Source organism: Schistocerca serialis, chromosome 2 (genome assembly GCF_023864345.2).
Source record: "Schistocerca serialis cubense isolate TAMUIC-IGC-003099 chromosome 2, iqSchSeri2.2, whole genome shotgun sequence".
Taxonomy (NCBI): Eukaryota; Metazoa; Arthropoda; class Insecta; order Orthoptera; family Acrididae; genus Schistocerca; species Schistocerca serialis.
The window spans coordinates 318,933,548-318,953,263 of NC_064639.1; the positions used below are offsets into that span (position 1 = coordinate 318,933,548).

A 19,716-nucleotide genomic window follows, 5' to 3' on the forward strand; every position below is an offset into this window, starting at 1 on the left:
CTCTTATTCTGTTGCGAAAGTAATGTATCCTACATATAACGCTACCCATTAAAATTGTGACATCTAGAGTTGCGCCGTAGCAAAACTACAGTTCGGTTAGTTTTGGTACGCTATATAAGTGACATAGTGAAGGATAGGATTACCGGTAGTATTGGCAGCATTGGTAGGAAATGAACCATAAATGAATGTGTGAGAGAGAAACTGGGAGCCGAAGACTTTGCATGGGGGCTTAATTAAATAGAATGCAAATATTTTTAATTTTAGTCGCTGTATGTACGATTACGAAGTCTCGTAAACGGTTGGCCCTGACTAGTATTTGTACGCAATCTGACTGCATAGAACAACAACAAAGAATGAAACGAAATTTCCGTTAACACAATTAATTAATTAAGTCCCTAGCAACTATGAAAGCTACGAAACAACAAGGCACAAGTGTCGCTGTTCTGTGTGTGGAAGTGTGATTCAGCGTACACATCTGGCACGGTTCTTCCTCAATACGACAAGATATTTTAAACATCATTTATACTGAAGTAATTAAAAAAACAGAAATGCTATAATTGCACATAGAAACCAGTCTAATACAAGAACACGAGCCAGATGCTTTGTTGACTGAACCTGTAACCAATAGGCATTATTGTTCAAGACATTGAAATAATACAAAAAAAAGGAATTTTTTTACCTTCATATATATTGACGAAAAGCACATTACAGCATCCCTAATCCAACAACATCTGGTGTCTAGCCCATCAAAACAATATGATAACATCTGAACAAGCACTCTCCATGGGAACCTCTCAACAACGACTCACCACTGCTACATCTCAACAAGCACTCTCCACCACGACTTCTAGATAAGAACTGCCAGTGGAGGCGGCTGAATAATACTCTTTGGCGCACTCTCTGGCGCTGTGGCTCAGTGTAGCCACCTTTCATATGCCCCTCCTCCACGGGCCAGAATTTGATGGTATTTTTGCTAGCATTGGTGGTGAAAATACCACCAAATTCGTCCCAAAAAAAATACAGACAAAAACAAAAATAAAATATAATATTAATAAGTAAATATCACTTCACTAAATAAATTTTGGCTTTGCACTGACCGTTCCATAACCGAATATATAAAATACAGTAAGGAATACAAATGCTTTCATACATGTGATTTTACATAATAGTTTACACAAGTACCATTCAATCAATGGCACCAGCAATGTCAAATAGGTGTAGGTAAGAGTCTCATAACATTTCACAAACAGTAAATACACAAAAAAATCAGTTTATACAAATATTCACATAAAATGCTTTCCATAGTTCAATAAACAAGTAGTTGACAGTTCCAGCAGTAGCACCCCGCAATGGTCAACAGGTGCAGACACCAACGAGTGACATTCTTTCAGTAGACACAGTTCCATCAGTGGCACCCAGCAATGTTAAACAGGTGCAGACAGCAAGAAGTAACAGCATTTCAGTAGAAGCAGTTCCATCAGTGGCACCCAGCAATGTTGAGCAGGTGCAGACACCAACAAGTGACATTATTTCAATAGAAGCAGTTCCATCAGTGGCACCCAGCATTGTTGAACAGGTGCAGACAGCAGTCCATAATATTCGCTATCACTAATCACACTGTTCATTAGAGTTTATCAGCAGAAATTAAACATTTCCAAGTGGCACCCAGCAATGTTGAATAGGTGCAAGCACGAACAACAGTTTGAAGGCACACACAATTGCTTTTACAAAATTATTGTCAATGCTCTTACACTAAACATACAAATAATAGTAAACACACAAATGATATCAGATAATTGTCATATTAACTATTACAATACACAAATAACAGTAAACCTATAATATTTATGGGTGTCAGTGCAAGCCACAACAAACAAGTAAGATAATGTTTAGGGGATAGGTCGGTACCAATTAACTGGGATTAGGAAAGGAAAACACACAAAACACACTCACTCATCTTTCATCCACATTAAGTACTACTGTGTAATTGAATAGTGTTAACTGTGTAAATGCAATTCTGTCCAAAATTTTATGTTCAACTTGTGTATCAAGTAGTAGTGGCAACAATGTATAACAGTCAATAATAGTTAGTCAACGTCGTAGTCATCATGTCAAGACCAATGTTTGCCAAGCCAAATCAAAATGTATGGTTGCTGAACAACTGTCAGTGTGCCAAGATATGCAAATACTTCCTCTCTCCAAAAAAAAGTATATACTGCTTAGTGATTTAACAAAGTGTGTGTGTAGACAATCTTCCTTCTACTTGAGTGTTCTAGTCTGCCATCTTCATCCTCCTTGTTCCATATAAATCAACAAAAAAATATGCTCCTCACTTACTTTACCTCTTATCCACCAAAACTCCAATAATCATTATCATCACATAATCTTAATGCTTCAATAATACCTCTTACATCGATACATATAAACCTTATCATCAATATCATTTACCTTACTTCTTGTCCACCAAAACTCCAATAATTATCAATTTCACACAATCTCAATACCTCAATAACATCTCTTCAATACGTCGAAACATATAAACCTTATCGCCAATATCATTTCACTTCCATAACAACTCTTTCCTCTAGTCAGTCTCCTCGAACAAGTACAGATAAAATCCTAGTGCAAACTTCAATACATAATCCAAACAATCCGAAGACACAATGTCCACACACAACCTCTGTGTAATCCAACTGATCCAAATCTTCTACTCATTATGAATCATGAAATACATTTTGGTTACCTTGTCCATCATTAAATAAAAGAAATGGATACATGACCTCTAACAGCCTTTAGTTTGAATAACTTTCAGTAAGTAAGTACGAGTACTGAGTGTTAATGATCGTAACATTTCACACTGTGTACACCACTTCAAGAATCATGGCAAAACAGAAGTAAACATCTGAAGTATTTCTTGTGTCAAGTGTCACTTGCTATTTCAATTGCTCACGAAGAATGCAGTTTAATAACTGTCAATGGTCTAAACCTAGTGTTGGTATGTCATGTCGTTAGCTTCCTTCCCATTAGCATAAATTTATACAGTTTCCATAAAACCTCCAGCTCATGTGACTTCTATGAAGTTTCTTGTACCAATGTCGTTCGTAGTATTATAGCAGTTCATTTTCTTATCTTAAAATATAAGGCACTGAGCGTAAGCAAAACATGCAACAGCGAGACAATATACCAGTGGAGAGCAGAATGTCAACAAGTGGATGCAGTACAATTCCTACAACGAGGCTCTGCCAAGCGAACAATCTATAATTAATACCATAGTGTGACCTAAACTCCATGTTTGAACACAGTATATCAGCATTTCTATATACCAAATTAAAGAGTAGTTATGACAACAAAACAGAAATGTGTAAATATGCAATCCATATGCAAAGCAGCAAATATATATCTTACACAATAAGCAGGTCATTAGCATCATATCAACATAAGCAAATAAATGTTCATACGTAATCTTAATAAGTAAACATGAAAGTGCAAACAGATAAATCACAAAGTATAACTTACATACATAACCACAGCCAGCACAATTAATCAGGTGACAATTATAATTTAAATAAATAAGCACAGCAGGCACATAATAAAAAAAAATATGACGTCAGTGAAAAAGCATAGCAGCCAAGCGATGCATAATATACATAAGTAACAAACCTGTTCATTAATCAATCATTGTCAAAATCAATTAATGTACGCAAGCACGTCGCTTCACAAGTAAATTCATAGAACATAAAATTTAGCACAAAGTATAAATCACGTAATCGCGAGCAGCAAATTACGTCTAAAGTACGTACCTAAGTGGAAATATGTTACCTGAAAAATAAACTCAATTAATAGTTACCTTTTTAGTTTATTACTTTCTTCTTCGAAATTACATTCTTCCTGAAATTTTCTCGATAGCAAGTCCTCTTACGTCGGACACACACAGAATTTACCTGAAGGTCTTAAATATTTAGACAACCGTATCCTGAAAAACACTGAACGTTAGTAACATAATTTATCAAGTCACTATAGCTTTATACTGAATTTATTCGGAGAAATTAGACTGTGTATTTGTTTACGGCTGTCAGTGCATTCGCACTGAGCGCTCGATCAGCTGTAGGTACGCTTGACGTAGGAAGTAATTGTTTGCGGTCAACGACTACCTTGTGCGGCGCGCAGACTTGACTGTTGCTTTGAGTCTGTGCCGCCGCCGGAACACGGCGCGTTATCCTTGTACTCTCCGCATGTTTACGTATAACTGTTGGTTTCTCGAAAGTATGTCATTCCACAAAAATTTTAACGTTAGATATATGATGTACTCCCTTAGAGCGTCGAAATTTAAGAGTTTCTACTTCGACAGTGTTATCATGAATAATTTTGCGAACTCTATATGGACCGTTATAAAGCAGAAAAAATTTGCGACACAAGCCTGTTTCTTTGTGAGACAAACGATGAGACTTAATTAACACCTTTTGACAAACTGACAAGGTTTTTTAAACGACCAGGACGTTTAGCTGATTTCTCTCTTCTAGCAGCCGCAGATGCAATATTTTGCAGAGCCAGGTTGACAACTTCAGAATGCCGCAGTTTCCGTGTAGGCGGAAAAGGAACGATTTCAGAAATGCGATTTGTCGGTGCTTTATTTTTTAATATCAATATAGGCGGTAAAGAAGTTGAATCATTAGGGAGTTCATTCAGAATGTTTTGAAAAATATGAAGATACTGATCCCACGTTCTGTGATTCTGATGACAATAAAGTCGACACAATTTATTGATTTCCTTCATCCATCTCTCTGAAGCGTTAGATTGAGGGTGAAAAAGTGAAATGAAAGTTGGTTTAATCTTACGACGCCGTAGAGTACAAAGCCAAATTTTAGAGCGAAACTGTGATCCATTATCTGATATAACTTTATCAACATGACCCACTTCTTTAAGAAAAGTTTGATGAAAGCATTAGATACTGAACGAGCTGTTGCTTTACGTAAAGGTGTAAAACACACATATTTTGATATCAATTTCACTGCTACCAAAATGTACGCAAAACCATTAGTAGAACGAACCATTGGACCGAACAAATCGACTGCAGCCATCTCCTTTAATTTCGCTGTAATGATAGGAAACAACGGTGCTCTGTGAGAAATAGTTGGCGGCTTAGCCTTTTGACATAATTTGCATGTGGCAAGAACAGATCGAATACGTTTTTCCATATTACTGAAGTAGCAATTTTCTCGCAATTTATGAAAGCATTTTCTGGGACCAAAGTGTGCATAACTGAAATGTGTATACCAAATCAATTTATTAACCCACTCATCAGGAATACAAACTAACCAAACAGAGTTGTCGACCGATTTTAGTTTAAAAAGAATATCATTGCGAACTAAATAATACTGTCTAATCACTACGCTTTCCTTTCTCCTACACTTCTCCTTAATGTCCTTCCAGATTGGATCCTTATTTTGCTCCATAGGGATGTCATGGAGCGAAGATGAAATAAAATTTTCAAACGCAACACCTTGAATATACATCAAACAATAATTGTTTTCTTTGCAGTCCTCTTCAGCACTTTGTTTCAAACCCATAGGTGCACGTGATAAAGCATCAGCAATAATATTTGAAGAACCCTGTATGAAAACAATACTAAAAACAAATTCCTGTAGGTACAGCGCCCATCGTGACAATCTTCTGTTGTGGCGTAACAAGACAGCTACGCCACACTGAAGTAGCCGAAAGGCACGTGTAATCTCACGTTGGTTAAAGAGAGGTCTGAAACAGGATACGTAATGAATGGTAGCAAGAAAAGTACGTAGCTGCTTTAATACTTAACTTTTAATTTTTCCTTGTTGTATACATCGTTCTTGATGAGACATTTCATACGATAACTATCAAACTATGTAAGGCTAATGGCGCCTTGCTAGGTCGTAGCCCTTGACTTAGCTGAAGGCTATTCTAACGGTCTCTCGGCAAATGAGAGAAAGGCTTCGTCAGTGTAGTCGCTAGCAAAGTCGTCCGTACAACTGGGGCGAGTGTTATTCCATATCTCGAGACCTGCCTTGTGGTGGCGCTCGGTCTGCGATCACACAGTGGCGACACGTGGGTCCGACATGTACTAAAATGGACCGCGGCCGATTTAAGCTACCACCTAGCAAGTGTGGTGTCTGGCGGTGACGCCACATTCCTCCCCCGCAAATCGGCGAACCAACGGATCCTCGATCTGAGACTTTGACAAAGGCCATTGCGTAGCAACAAAACGCAAAACGCTAGCAAGGACAGGGTCAGCAGCTGTGGCTGTAGCTACACGACGAAAATCAATCGGAAACGATTCGACCACTTCATCGGTTTCCGCATCAATGAACATGCAAGCAAGTTCGGAAGAATCGAATGCTTTATCCTCAGCAACAGGCAAACGGGACAACGCATCGGCGTTTCCGTGCTTAGCAGTGGACCGATACAAGATATCGTAGTGGTACTGCGAGAGGAAAATAGACCAGCGAATGAATTTCTGCGCTGTACGCGGAGGTACAGGCTTGTTCAGATGAAAAAGCGACGTCAAAGGTTTGTGGTCTGTGATGATGGTAAAGTGACAACCATACAAGAAATCATGGAACTTAGTAACACCAAACACGAGAGCCAAAGCTTCTTTCTCTATCTGGGAATAATTTCTTTGCGCAGATGAGAGCAATTTGGACGTAAAGGCAATAGGGCGATCATGCGAGCCAACTAAGTGCGCAAGCACAGCACCGATCCCGAAATCCGATGCATCTACCATCAGCATAAGGGGTTTCTGGGGATCGAATGGCGTAAGGCAAGTATTAGAAAGCAACGCCGATTTCAACTGGCGAAAGGCACGTTCGCATTCCGTCGTCCAGAGAAATGGAACACCTGTACGGCGTAAGCGATGAAGCGGAGCTGAAAGGGAAGAGGCATTGCGCACATTCACTCACACCTTGTGATTCTAAATCGTGTAATGTTCTTGCGACCTCATCACGCAATGCGTGGGGAACATTGCGCCCTCGGAAAAAATTCGGTTGCGCGTTGACTTTCAGTTCCAAATGTGCTTCATAGTTCGTAGCGCAACCAAGGCCCGGTGCAAAAATGTCTGAAAATTACTCACATAGCCGAGAAACACTGTCCGAAGGCACAGTCTGATTCACTGATAGGACCTGATTTACGATAGACATGTTAAACAATTGAAACAAATCTAAACCAAACAAGTTCACTGCAGTAGAAGAACGAAGAACGTAAAATGACACAAATTTTGTTTGTCCCTTGTATGTTGCAAGAAGTGTGCACTGTCCTAACACAGGGATCTGCTGTCCTGAATATGTAGTGAGCTTAACAGTTGCGGCACGCAACGGAGGTTTGCCCAGCTGTTTGTACGTGTCGTGATTGAGCAATGAAACAGCAGCTCCGGTATCGAGCTGGAATGGTATGACCTTGCCATTAAAGTCCAAATCTACAAAAAGTTAATTGTTTTGCTGGCTACAAGAGCGACTGTCTCGTGCAATTTGAACTGATACAGGTACAGCATCACTTGCTAATTGACGTGATTTCCGGCGACGTCGACGCACACTTTTTGCGGGACGAACACAGTCACTGTTAGAGACAGTGGCACTGGACGAAGTGGAATTAACTACATGAATGTCCATGGGCAAAGGTCCATGAGCCTGAGTGTCCTTGGTTCGATTCCGGCGCGAAGCAAAGGGCCTGGAATGATTGTAATTGTCTGATCTGAGCTTTTTCTGGCAAACACTTTGAACATGTCCTTTCTTGTTACAGAAAAAGCAAATAGCTTGGCGTGACGGGCAATTTTCACGCGAATGTCTAGTAGCACACCGCGGGCATGATTTCACTGCAGTGGTATGCTGTCGCGGCACACCTGGTTTAGAGCGTGGCGGCAGCTGCGCGGCCGTGCGCGAGAGCAGTTTACCGGGCCTCGCAGCGCGCCCGGCGGGCCGGTTAATGTTACACACGGCTGGCGAAGTTGCAAATGATTCCTGAGCACAGTCAAGTGTGTCTTGCCTATCCAATATGCCTATTACTTGTTGAAGGGAGGGATTGACGAGTTTCAAAATCTGCTCCCGTATGCGAACATCAGAAACGTTCTGTGCAATTGCATCATGTACCATTGTATCTGAATCAGGGAGTCCACATTCACACTCAAAAGCACAATCCCATCCTCGTCGCCAACTGTTGTGGCGTAACAAGACAGCTACGCCACACTGAAGTAGCCGAAAGGCACGTGTAATCTCACGTTGGTTAAAGAGAGGTCTGAAACGGGATACATAATGAATGGTAGCAAGAAAAGTACGTAGCTGCTTTAATACTTAGCTTTTAATTTTTCCTTGTTGTATACATCGTTCTTGATGAGACATTTCATACGATAACTATCAAACTATGTAAGGCTAATGGCGCCTTGCTAGGTCGTAGCTATTGACTTAGCTGAAGGCTATTCTAACGGTCTCTCGGCAAATGAGAGAAAGGCTTCGTCAGTGCAGTCGCTAGCAAAGTCGTCCGTACAACTGGGGCGAGTGTTATTCCGTATCTCGAGACCTGCCTTGTGGTGGCGCTCGGTTTGCGATCACACAGTGGCGACACACGGGTCCGACATGTACTAAAATGGACCGCGGCCGATTTAAGCTACCACCTAGCAAGTGTGGTGTCTGGCGGTGACACCACATCTTCCATGAGTTAATTTTGTTGACATAAGAAATTCCAGAGCCCGATGATCGGTGTAAACCTTAGTATGTCTGCCAAACAAAAATGTGCGAAATTTTGTGAAAGCCCATACAACAGCCAAGGCTTCGAGTTCCGTAATCGAATAATTCTTTTCTTATTTAGAGAGAACACGACTTCCAAATGCAATAGTTTTCTGTATTACAACGCCGTTTTCTTCTATCTCTTGAAATAAATGTGCACCTAGGCCTTTGTATGATGAGTCCGTCGCCAAACAAAAATCTTTAGATAAATCCGGATGTGAAAGAAGTGGAGCAGCAACTAAAGCATCACGAAGTTGTTCAAATTCTTATTGAGCTTCCTCATCCCAACACCAATTAGATTTGTTTCCAGATAGTTCACATAAACGAGGTGTGGCCAAATCGTCCAATTTAACAAAGCGTCTAAGAAAATTACAGACACCAAGGAAACTTCGAACATCACGTTTTGTGGTAGGAACAGCATAATTACGAATAGCGTCTAGTTTCTCTGGATCAGGAAGAATACCTTCTGTAGAAACAATATGACCAAGAAATTTCACCTGAGAACGACCAAATTCAGATTTTTCCAAGTTCACTGTAATGCCAACTCTTGCAAAAATACGTAATTATGAATCCAAAATTTTGTTGTGTTCACTCCAAGAACGTTTAGCAATAACAATATCGTCAACATATGAAGTAATATTGTCACGAAGATAAACAAGTAAAATTTCGTTTAAACTACGAATGAATGCTGCTGAAGATACAGTAAGTCCAAACGGTAATTTCCGAAATCACTTTTGGGTAAAATAGTCATATCTGGTTATTCTTTACCGACTCTCTAGATAGATTGATAGCCGAAGAGTAGTTTTGATAGATGCAAAGAATAGTAAAAGAGTAGGCAGCGGTGCAGAAAACGAAAACGGAAATAGCACTACTACAGCTCGGGATCCCGTGCACGCAACGGCACATATTCACTTAGCGTAGCAAATCCCCTGAGGACTTCAATAGCCGCACATAAATTCCAGTTTGTGACTTATTGGCCAATTTGGTGGAACTGCGTACATAAATTGATCTAACCATGAACATGGATGTCTGTCATTCTTAGAATTGCAAAAGATCTTAAATTTCCGAACAGTTAAGAAGTGTTTATAGTCAAAGTTTTCTCCTCTTGGCGACAAAGACCTACCGCGTCTGTCCCTGTCCCAATGTCGATTATTGTCAAGTTCGCGCGCCTGGCGCTCTCTTGTTGCTTCTCGTAAATGAAATAAATTACTTTCTTCAAACCCCTCTGCTATCTGTGATTCTAAATTTCTTCTGCTGTCTTTTCCTACGATTTCGCCTTCAATTTGTTTGACTTGCTTTTGTAATGCCTCAAATTCCCTTTTAACGCGTTCATTAAATTTTCCTTGATTTTCAACATGTTTATTAATGTTCTGGTACTCTTCTGTTTCTGCAAATGGCAATGGAGCTGTATCATCTGAATCTCTGTCCCCATTTAAACTAAGACTTGTCAGTTTATCTGAAATCTCCTCAACTCTTTCCGATAAGTCACCTACTTGTTCTTTCTGTTTATTAACGTCTTCCGTAAGTGTCGCGACTCGGGTTTCAGTATTGACACATTTAGTAGTTAACTGTTCATACTGTTGTGTTAGGTTATTTCTTCTGTCATTTGGTACGGATTCCTCGATTCTTTCAAATATTTCTTCCTTATCGTGTGCACGTCGTAAATTTAACTCTGAAAATTTTTGTACTATCACGCGATCTCTTTCTTCCTGTTCTCTATCCTGTTCCTTTTGTCTAATCTTTACTGCAATTAATCTATTATTATGAGAATTCAAAATCGGTTGTAGTTCTTCTCTAATTTCTTTCTTTAATTCATCTTTCATGTTCTTAAAACATGTCCCTATTCGTGAGTCTAACCGTGTTTCCATTGTTACCATATCAGTTTCTAACCTTGTTGCCAAAGTTCCCATCTCTCTTTTTAATTCAGATCCTAACTGTGTTTCCATTGTTCCCATATCAATTTTAATTGTTCCTATCTCTGTTTTAATTGTTCCTATTTGTGATCCCAGTGAGTCTAACCGTGTTTCCATTGTTCCCATATCAGTTTCTAACCGTGATCCCAAATTTAATATTGCACTCATCAACTGCTCCATGTTAACTTGTTCGAAATTCTTTTCGCCCTTAACATTTCCCGTAAAACTAACTTCTTTCGACATAGCTGTGAGGCTATCTGTGTTCGATACTATTCCAGAATCTTCTGTCGTTAATCTCGAATTCTGAAAATTTTTTGATTGTGAAAAATTTTGAATTGGTTCCGTACTATTTTCCCGACTTATTAAATTTTTTTCAACTTCATTATTCATCATACTGTTCTCCTGTGTTGGCGAATTCGCCATGTCAACAATTTCGTCATTCTGACTATCCATCATTTTTGCCTTTTTCATCGATCGCGTAATCATTTACAAAACATACAAAACTCGTCACTGTACGAAAAATAAACCCAATGACACTTTATCACCAACAATATCATTCACACGAAATGCTTCCCTCACACACGATTAACGAACAATTGAAATCTTCATAATTGCACAAAATTGTCAAACCCGTATACAAGACAACAAAAATTAAATTCTGCAAAAAAAAAAAAAAAATACCATTAGAAGAATGACAATTACCAAATCTACACATGCAATATAGACTACAATTACTAAACTACAAATTACTACAACAATCCTACTATCTGCTATTTTTACAATCAGAAGAATTCCAAGGGACGATCCGAAGCAGCGGTCGTCACGTGCATGGGGGCTTAATTATTTAAAGAATGCAAATACTTTTTTAATTTTAGTCGCTGTATGTACGATTACGAAGTCTCGTAAACGGTTGGCCCTGTCTAGTATTTGTATGCAATCTGACTGCATAGAACAACAACAAAGAATGAAACGAAATTTCTGTTAACGCAATTAATTAATTAAGTCCCTAGCAACTATGAAAGCTACGAAACAACAAGGCACAAGTGTCGCTATTCTGTGTGTGGAAGTGTGATTCAACGTACACATCTGGCACGGTTCTTCCTCAATACGACAAGATATTTTAAACATCATTTATACTGAAGTAATTAAAAAAACCAGAAATACTATAATTGCACATAGAAACCAGAAATACAGTCTAATACAAGAACACGATCCAGATGCTTTGTTGACTGAACCTGTAACCAATAGGCATTATTGTTCAAGACACTGAAATAATACAAAAGAAAAGGAATTTTTTTACCTTCATATGTATTGACGAAAAGCACATTACAGCATCCCTAATCCAACAACATCTGGTGTCTAGCCCATCAAAACAATATGATAACATCTGAACAAGCACTCTCCATGGGAACCTCTCAACAACGACTCACCACTGCTACATCTCAACAAGCACTCTCCACCACGACTTCTAGATAAGAACTGCCAGTGGAGGCGGCTGAATAATACTCTTTGGCGCAATCTCTGGCGCTGTGGCTCAGTGTAGCCACCTTTCAACTTCTCTTTGTTCTTTGGTTGTTCGCTGTTTGTTTGTTTCGCACATAATTAGAACCTCACATTGTTCAGCGTTAGTTCATGGTGTGTTTTACATCCTTTCAAAATACAAATTGCAATTTCTAAGTAACAAAAGTTAGTTGACCGTGGGACTTCTGCGCTTTTGTGTAACTAAAGACATTACTTTTGACGCAAGCACCGTTTACATGCACAAACATAAAAATTCTATATGTTTATTGTTGTCATTTGTACTCAATAAAACATTCTCCAACGACCCGCGAGGTTAGCTGAGAGCGCTAATGCGCTGCTTCGTGAACTCGGGTAGGTGCGCCGGCCCCGGATCGAATCCGCCCGGCGGATTAACGACGAGGGCCGGTGTGCCGGCCAGCCTGGATGTGGTTTTTAGGCGGTTTTCCACATCTCCCTAGGTGAATACCGGGCTGGTCCCCACATCCCGCCTCAGTTACACGGCTCGCAGACGTTTGAACACTTTCGTACTATTCCATGGATTACACTAGTCGCAGACAATTGGGGTGCACTAATTCCGTCCTGGGGGGTACGGGATGGCGGCAGGAAGGGCATCCGGCCATTCCTTCCACTAACATTACCAAATCCGATTAACCATGCCGACCCTGCCTAACTGCAGCACAAGGCACAAGCGAAAGAAAGAAAAATTTCTTCAACATGACCAAAGACAAGAGTGTAGCTCGCTCAGGTATTGAAGTGATGTCTAAGACACGAGGATAAGTCAACTGTTATCCGCAATTTAGCTATATATTTTTGTTTATTTTGGTAGTACTGTCGTTTTACGTTGAAGACGCATGCTTTGTTTATTTGTTCTTATATCTTTGCAATTTTCAAACTGCTAGGTTAGTTTCGTTATCACCGCCGTCCTGTTAATCATGGCTGCTCCGTTGTCTATTTGCACCAAAGAAGAGCTACGTTCAGTGCTCCGTTTCTGTGGTCGAAAGGCATATCAGGGGCCGAAATTCATCGAAGACTTTCGGTGCAGTTTGGGAACAGTGTTTTGCCACGACGGAGTGTCTACGAATGGATTTAAAAATTCCGAAATGGACGCACAAATGTTACGCACGATGAAGGAGCCGGACGACCGTTTACCGCCACAAATGGATTAACTATTGACGGAGTGGTACATCGTCTGCAAATTACTCACGGTTCTGCCTACGAAATCATCTGCAACACACTATGGTTTCATAAAGTTTGTGCAAGATGGGTCCCTAAACAACTCACACAGTTGCATTAACAACCGCGCTTGGACATCTGCGCCGCGCGGTCTAAGGGCGCCATGTCACGGATTGCGCGGCCCCTCCCGCCGGAGGTTCGAGTCCTCCCTCGGGCATGGGTGTGTGTGTTGTTCTTAGCATAAGTTAGTTTAAGTGGTGTGTAAGTCTAGGGACCGATGACTTCAGCAGTTTGGTCCCTTAGGAATTCACACATTTTGAACATTTGGACACCTGCAAAAAACATTTGGATCGCTATGATAAAGAAGGGGACAACTTCTTAGACAGAATCATTAGAGGTGACGAAACATGGATCCCCCATTACGAGCAGGAGAGTAAACGGCAGAGTATGTAATGGAAACATCCAAATTCACCGTGCAAGAAAAAGTTCAAGACCGGAACGTCCGCAGGAAGACTGATGCTTACGGTTTTTTGGGACGCACAAGGTCCAGTACTGGAACCTTATAGTGAAGGGACACAACAATGAACAGTGTACGTTGCAGTGAGATGCTTACTGCCAGGCTAAAGCCTGTAATTCGAAGCAAACGCCGAGGATTGCTGTCAAAAGGTGTTGTGTTGTTGCACGACAATGCTCGTCCGCATACTGCTGCCCACACTGCTGAAACGCTCTAGAAACTCAAAAAAATTGTTCAAATGGCTCTGAGCACTATGGGACTTAACATCTGTGGTCATCAGTCCCCTAGAACTTAGAATTACTTAAACCTAACTAACCTAAGGACATCACACACATCCATGCCCGAGGCAGGATTCGAACCCGCGACCGTAGCAGTCGCGCGGTTCCGGACTGAGCGTCTAGAACCGCTAGACCACCGCGGCCGGCTAGAAACTCAAATTTGAAGTACTGGATCATCCTCCATGTAGTCCCGATCTTGCCCCTTCTGACTATCACTTGTTTGGTCCACTCAAACAGGCATTAAGGGGCCGTCGATTTGCCTCGGACGCAGCAATGAAAGAAGCGGTGCATTCCTGGCTCGCAACTCAACCGAGAACCTCCTTTTATGAGGGCATCAGGAAGCTTGTACAACGATGGACCAAGTGCGTTGAAACGCAAGGACACTATGTCAAAAAATGATGTTCTTGTAAGTTTCCTGTTAGATTACAATAAACTTTTATAACTACTTTGTGGATAATAATTGACTTACCCTCGTATGTCCTGTGGCACTTTTTAAGTTTACTTTTTTAGTAAATATAAATCTTTTTCTTTTAATACTACAACATCCCTCTGTTCCACGACCGAGCGAGGTGGCGCAATGGTTAGCATACTCGACTTGCATTCGCTAGGACGGCTGTTCAAACTCGCCTCCGGCCATCCTCATTTAGGTTTTTCGTGATTACCCTACATCGCTTCAGGCAAATGCCGGGATGGTTCTTTTGAAAGGGCACGGCCGACTTCCATCCCAATCCTTCCCTAATCCGATGGGACCGACGACCTCGCTGTTTGGTCCCCTCCCTCAAATCAACCAACCGATCCGTTATAAGTTACTAATCAACAATTTTCGAATAAAACCTAAATTAAAAATTGACAATTTCAATTTTGCTATGTACTCTGTTTATTCTTAAGTAACAGACAATAAGATAACTATCTAGAACAAAAATGTTCCGTAGGTTACACAGCCCTTTATACATCCTCAGTTTCTACACTCTTCACCGCTTCCGGTTTCAAGGTCAATCTAGTAAGTCACTGATTGCGTTTGCAAACAAAGATATCAGAATAAGGTCGCACCTGGTAGGTAGGCAAGACACTTAATGTGAAGGTAACACAGTTACTGTCTCAACTGACCAAGGCTACCGGGAAGACTACAGTTGTCTACGCTGACTTATGACAGTCTACGGCAGCCTACGATAGTTTTACAACTTTAGTGGAATCGCAGACGTTAAACTGGAGTCATATGTAATACGTACTTGAATGTGCAAACGATTAGAATATCATCATAACAGCGCAATACACATTGGAGTAACTGGAGATCGGCAAAATCATTCTTTTCAGCGATCGAAGTGGAACTGCTCACGCATTGGAATAAAATGTTTCTTTTTGGTGACTCACCGCTTAACATTCACTGACTCAAACAAATGAGAGGTAAGTGCGTGTCTTGATAACGTTATTTTGATCTGTTTTCACTGAAAATATAAAACATAAAGGATTATAATTTTTCGTTACATCCCTTCTACTTAAAAATTTCCGAAAATTCCTACATTTCATGTTCAGTAAAATTTATAAATATCGCAACAAAAGTCTAAATAATTTTATCTCGTAAATTACATGCATAAAACTCATCGTTGCTACTTTTTTTACGAGGGCTATTCGTTTATTCAGGTCCGATCGGTCACCGAATGGAAACCACAGTTCAAATCAAAAAATTTTATTTGCAACAGTTACAACTCCCAGCTACTTAACATAGTCGCCACTCCGATTTAGAGACCTGTCGTAGCATTGTACCAACTTCCTAATACTCTCGTCATAGAAGGCAGCCGCCTGTGCTTTCCGCCAATACTCTACGCTGGTCTACAGCTATCTGTCTGTGTCAAAATGTCTTCATAGCCAGAAGTTCATGTGAGCAGAGATGAAACTCAGACGGAGCTAGTTGCGGTCTGTATGGTGTTTGTATTCATTGCCCCTGCAGTGTGCAGATGAGAACTGTTATCAAGATGAAAATGCATAAAACGTCGTGTGGCTAGGGCCTCCCGTCGGTTAGACCGCTCGCCGGGTGCAGGTCTTTCGAGCTGGCGCCACGTCGGCGACCTGCGCGTCGATGGGGGATGAAATGATGATAATTGGGACAACACAACACCCAGTCCCTGAGCGGAGAAAATCTCCGACCCAGCCAGGAATCGAACCCGGGCTCTTAGAATTGACATTCTGTCGTGCTGACCACTCAGCTTCCGGGGGCGGACGTGAAAATGCGTGACAGTTACCTTATGTGGGTTGCATGAAATTCAGCGAAATCTTATAGCAGACACTCATAGTTGGCGGGACAGACTACTTTCTAAGCGCCTTTAGGTGCTCACTGTGCGCTCAGAACTAGAAAGAGCGACGTGACGCGATTAATGGGCATGATAGAGATATTGACCAACACATCCATACAAAGTTCCATCGGGTTTTCACTGTGTTTTCCATTTCGCCACCGAACGGGCCACAATAAACCAATAACCCTGGAACAGTTTTGTTGAAAACAAAATATGATATAAAAAGTACAATAAAATTTAAATTACGTTTCTACCTGTTGTAAGTATCTAATGTTGCCGTTTACAACTAATAGGGAAATATAAGTGTTCAAGTGGAAGGAACTAATCAGTGTTCTGGTGTGTAAACAAAATTTTACCAATTTTACTCAAACTGAGTCGGTTTCTTTTCTTGGTGCATATCTCTCCTTTTGAGAAGCTGCACTAACAGGACCCAGTCATAGCAGAAGTAAATAATCTTTCCAGAGCCCACTACCGAGGCGATCGATACAGCAATTATCTGGATTTTCACAAGTTTAAGGAACCACTACTTCTAGTCAAAAGTGTCTCAGACGAAAATTTGCCTACTTCGAGAGTCGCCGCAGCTCCTGAGTCGTGGCTTCCTTGGTGCGACTAATGGTGTTACAGAGCTTCTCCCAAATTGAAGAACCCGCAACCGTTACGGCGGTAAATGGTTACTGATCGTCCTTTTTTTATTTTATTGTATTTCAAAAAGGCTTCTCCAGACAAATCTACTCTTTTTTAAAATGTATAAAGTATAACTCGTGCTTTCACCTTGTCATCAGTCATCTATATTGTCTTTCGGATAGCGTATTGCACAATAAGATTTAAAGAATCTGTGGAGAGCATGAGATATGTGGAATGTTCGAAAGCACATCAGTTGATTTCATATTTGAAGGGTTGTCCGTTTTGTAGTTGTGATTTTAAACTCGATATTATATTGGATGATAACTGACTTTACCAAGTTTGAAGTATTTCCTGAAGTATGTCTCTTTTCAAATTGCAAGCACCCAATAAGGTTCGACGTTAAGATTTTCTGAGTGCATAGAAACCAAAATTATTTATTGTTTTCCATCAGTTGTTACCTTTGCCGCAAAAGCATCATTTTTAATTTCATTAGATAACTGGGCATTGGAGAGTTTGATAACGTTTTCGAATCAGTAAATTATAATTTGGACAAAGCATATTTATGAATTTAGGTGTTGGATCTATACTACCGTAATTTTATTGAATGTAATCAGTTTTGTAAAATTGGAAAGTTGCGAATTGGTTGTTGCAAATGACAATGGGTTGAGGGTGAAAGTAACACAAAAGAAAATAAATCAGCATCTAATCAGGGCCCAAATCACCGTGGCATGCTGGATACACACACTGAGAGTCATTTTGATTTGCCGGAAGGAGAATTTCATGTGAAGTGGAAGCAGGCATCAGTGAGGACGATTCGTGAGAAACAATTTCTCAAATGCGTACAGAAGGATCAAAGTTTGATTGCAGTCTTGACTGGCCTCATGGTTCCAGCGTTCTAAAGGTACTGTTGGGTGCTTGCACATTAGATCTCTCTTCAGGTCTGATATGGAACCAAAAGCACAGACAGTTATCTGCTGGAAATAGCGGCATTTCTATATTTTTATTATTCAGTTTGATAAGATGATACCATATATCGCTTGCAGGTCTTCTAGGCAAAGCAATGGGTTGACTTACATCCTGAAGCATTGAAAAATTCGTTACATGGAAAAAATAAAATACTATTAAGACGCAGATATTTAACATCAAAAACTTAAAATGAGAACAAATGAACATACAGTGTATTCTGTAATCTATAAATGTTATATGTTCAAATGTGTGTGAATTCGTAAGGGACCAAATTGCTGAGATCATCGGTCCCTAGACTTACACACTATTTAAAGTAACCAATGCTAAGAACAACACACACACACATGCCCGAGGGAGGAGGGGCCGCGCAGTCCGTGACATGGCGCCGCAAACCGTGCGGCCACTCCGCGCGGCAGAAATGAATTCGGATTGAGAAAGCTGTGTCAAGAAGGAATCAGGTCGAAGACTCCTAAGTCGCTCTGTGATTCACTCAGTTTGGAGTCGGGAGCGGTAGGTAAGCGAGGGCATATTGGTGAACAGTGAATGGTGAGATGGTCGGCGAGCGGTGGGTGGCTGACATGAGGTAGATTATCTGTGTTAAGTCAGAGCTGTAGGAGGGCAGAGAATCAGCCTTGTGAGTCAGTTCCTTGCACCTCACTCGCTCCCAAGTGTGCTACAGAATGTTTCTTGCAAGCTGTCTTCTGAAACCAAGAGAGGAAATAAACGACGAGAAAGTGTTTTCTGTGTTAATGCAGCTTTCGAAAGTACTGACCTTTCTCTGCTTTCTATTCTTTTCATGGCTGACAAAAGCTGCTCACAGTAGTAAGCTACATACATACATACATATGCATCGTCTAGGGTGTATTTATCTGCATCTTGGGAGATGTTTGTTACCATAATGGTCTCTGCCATCATCACTAATTCAGAATTTTGCATGAGATGCTGTTGCACCAGCCTGTCGAAGACTCTTGATTGCGCTCACTTACATTACTGTAGAGGCATTTCAGGTCAGAAGAGTTTCCGCTCCTTTTTCCTGAATCACCAATTGTTCATTCCATAGAAGGATCTAGCTGTTTGAACCAGTTTGTACCGTGCAACAGGTATATCTGTGATTTCTGGGTATATATATATATATCTTTGGTTAGAAGCTACGAAGGCCTTTGGTGCTTGGGTGAGACCAGACCAGTTTTGAGGGGAGCGAGACTACGGAGCGGGCAGGGACCGTGCAGAGCCAGTGTGGCTGTTTGAGTAAACTGGGTTGATAAATGCTGGCGGTGGGAGCCGGTGTTTGGACGGCAAGGAGTGGATGAACACCTAACTGTGTTTGTACTGACAGAACCTGGGGCAAGTCCGAGCTACTGACCACTGCCTGTCTCGGCAGGACTTATGAAAAGCTCACTTTTGGAAATACACAAGTGTCAAGCCCTTGGCTTTCGCTCGCCTTCTTGTTCACTGTCATTGTCACAATAGTAAGGATTGTCTAAGGTGAGGCTATTTGTCAGTTTAAGGCTATTTGTCAGTTTATTGCTTGAGTGTATATGGTCAGATATTCTGAGACACGATTATGTGCAAGAAGTGCTGTTTAAACTAAATGAGTGAAATCTTAGCTCGTGTATAGCACCAGTCATTTCCAGTATCTAAATAAGTTATACTGAATTTTGCCATTGGAGGCGTTTCTTTCTCACTGTTTAG

The 19,716-nt window shown here is 40.8% G+C and overlaps 1 protein-coding gene across 1 annotated transcript in view; it reads right to left on the reverse strand.

Annotated features, from left to right (window-relative positions):
• Positions 1-19,716, reverse strand: part of LOC126455950 (juvenile hormone esterase-like) — a 119,981-nt gene that overhangs the window by 25,552 nt on the left and 74,713 nt on the right. The window lies entirely within an intron of this gene.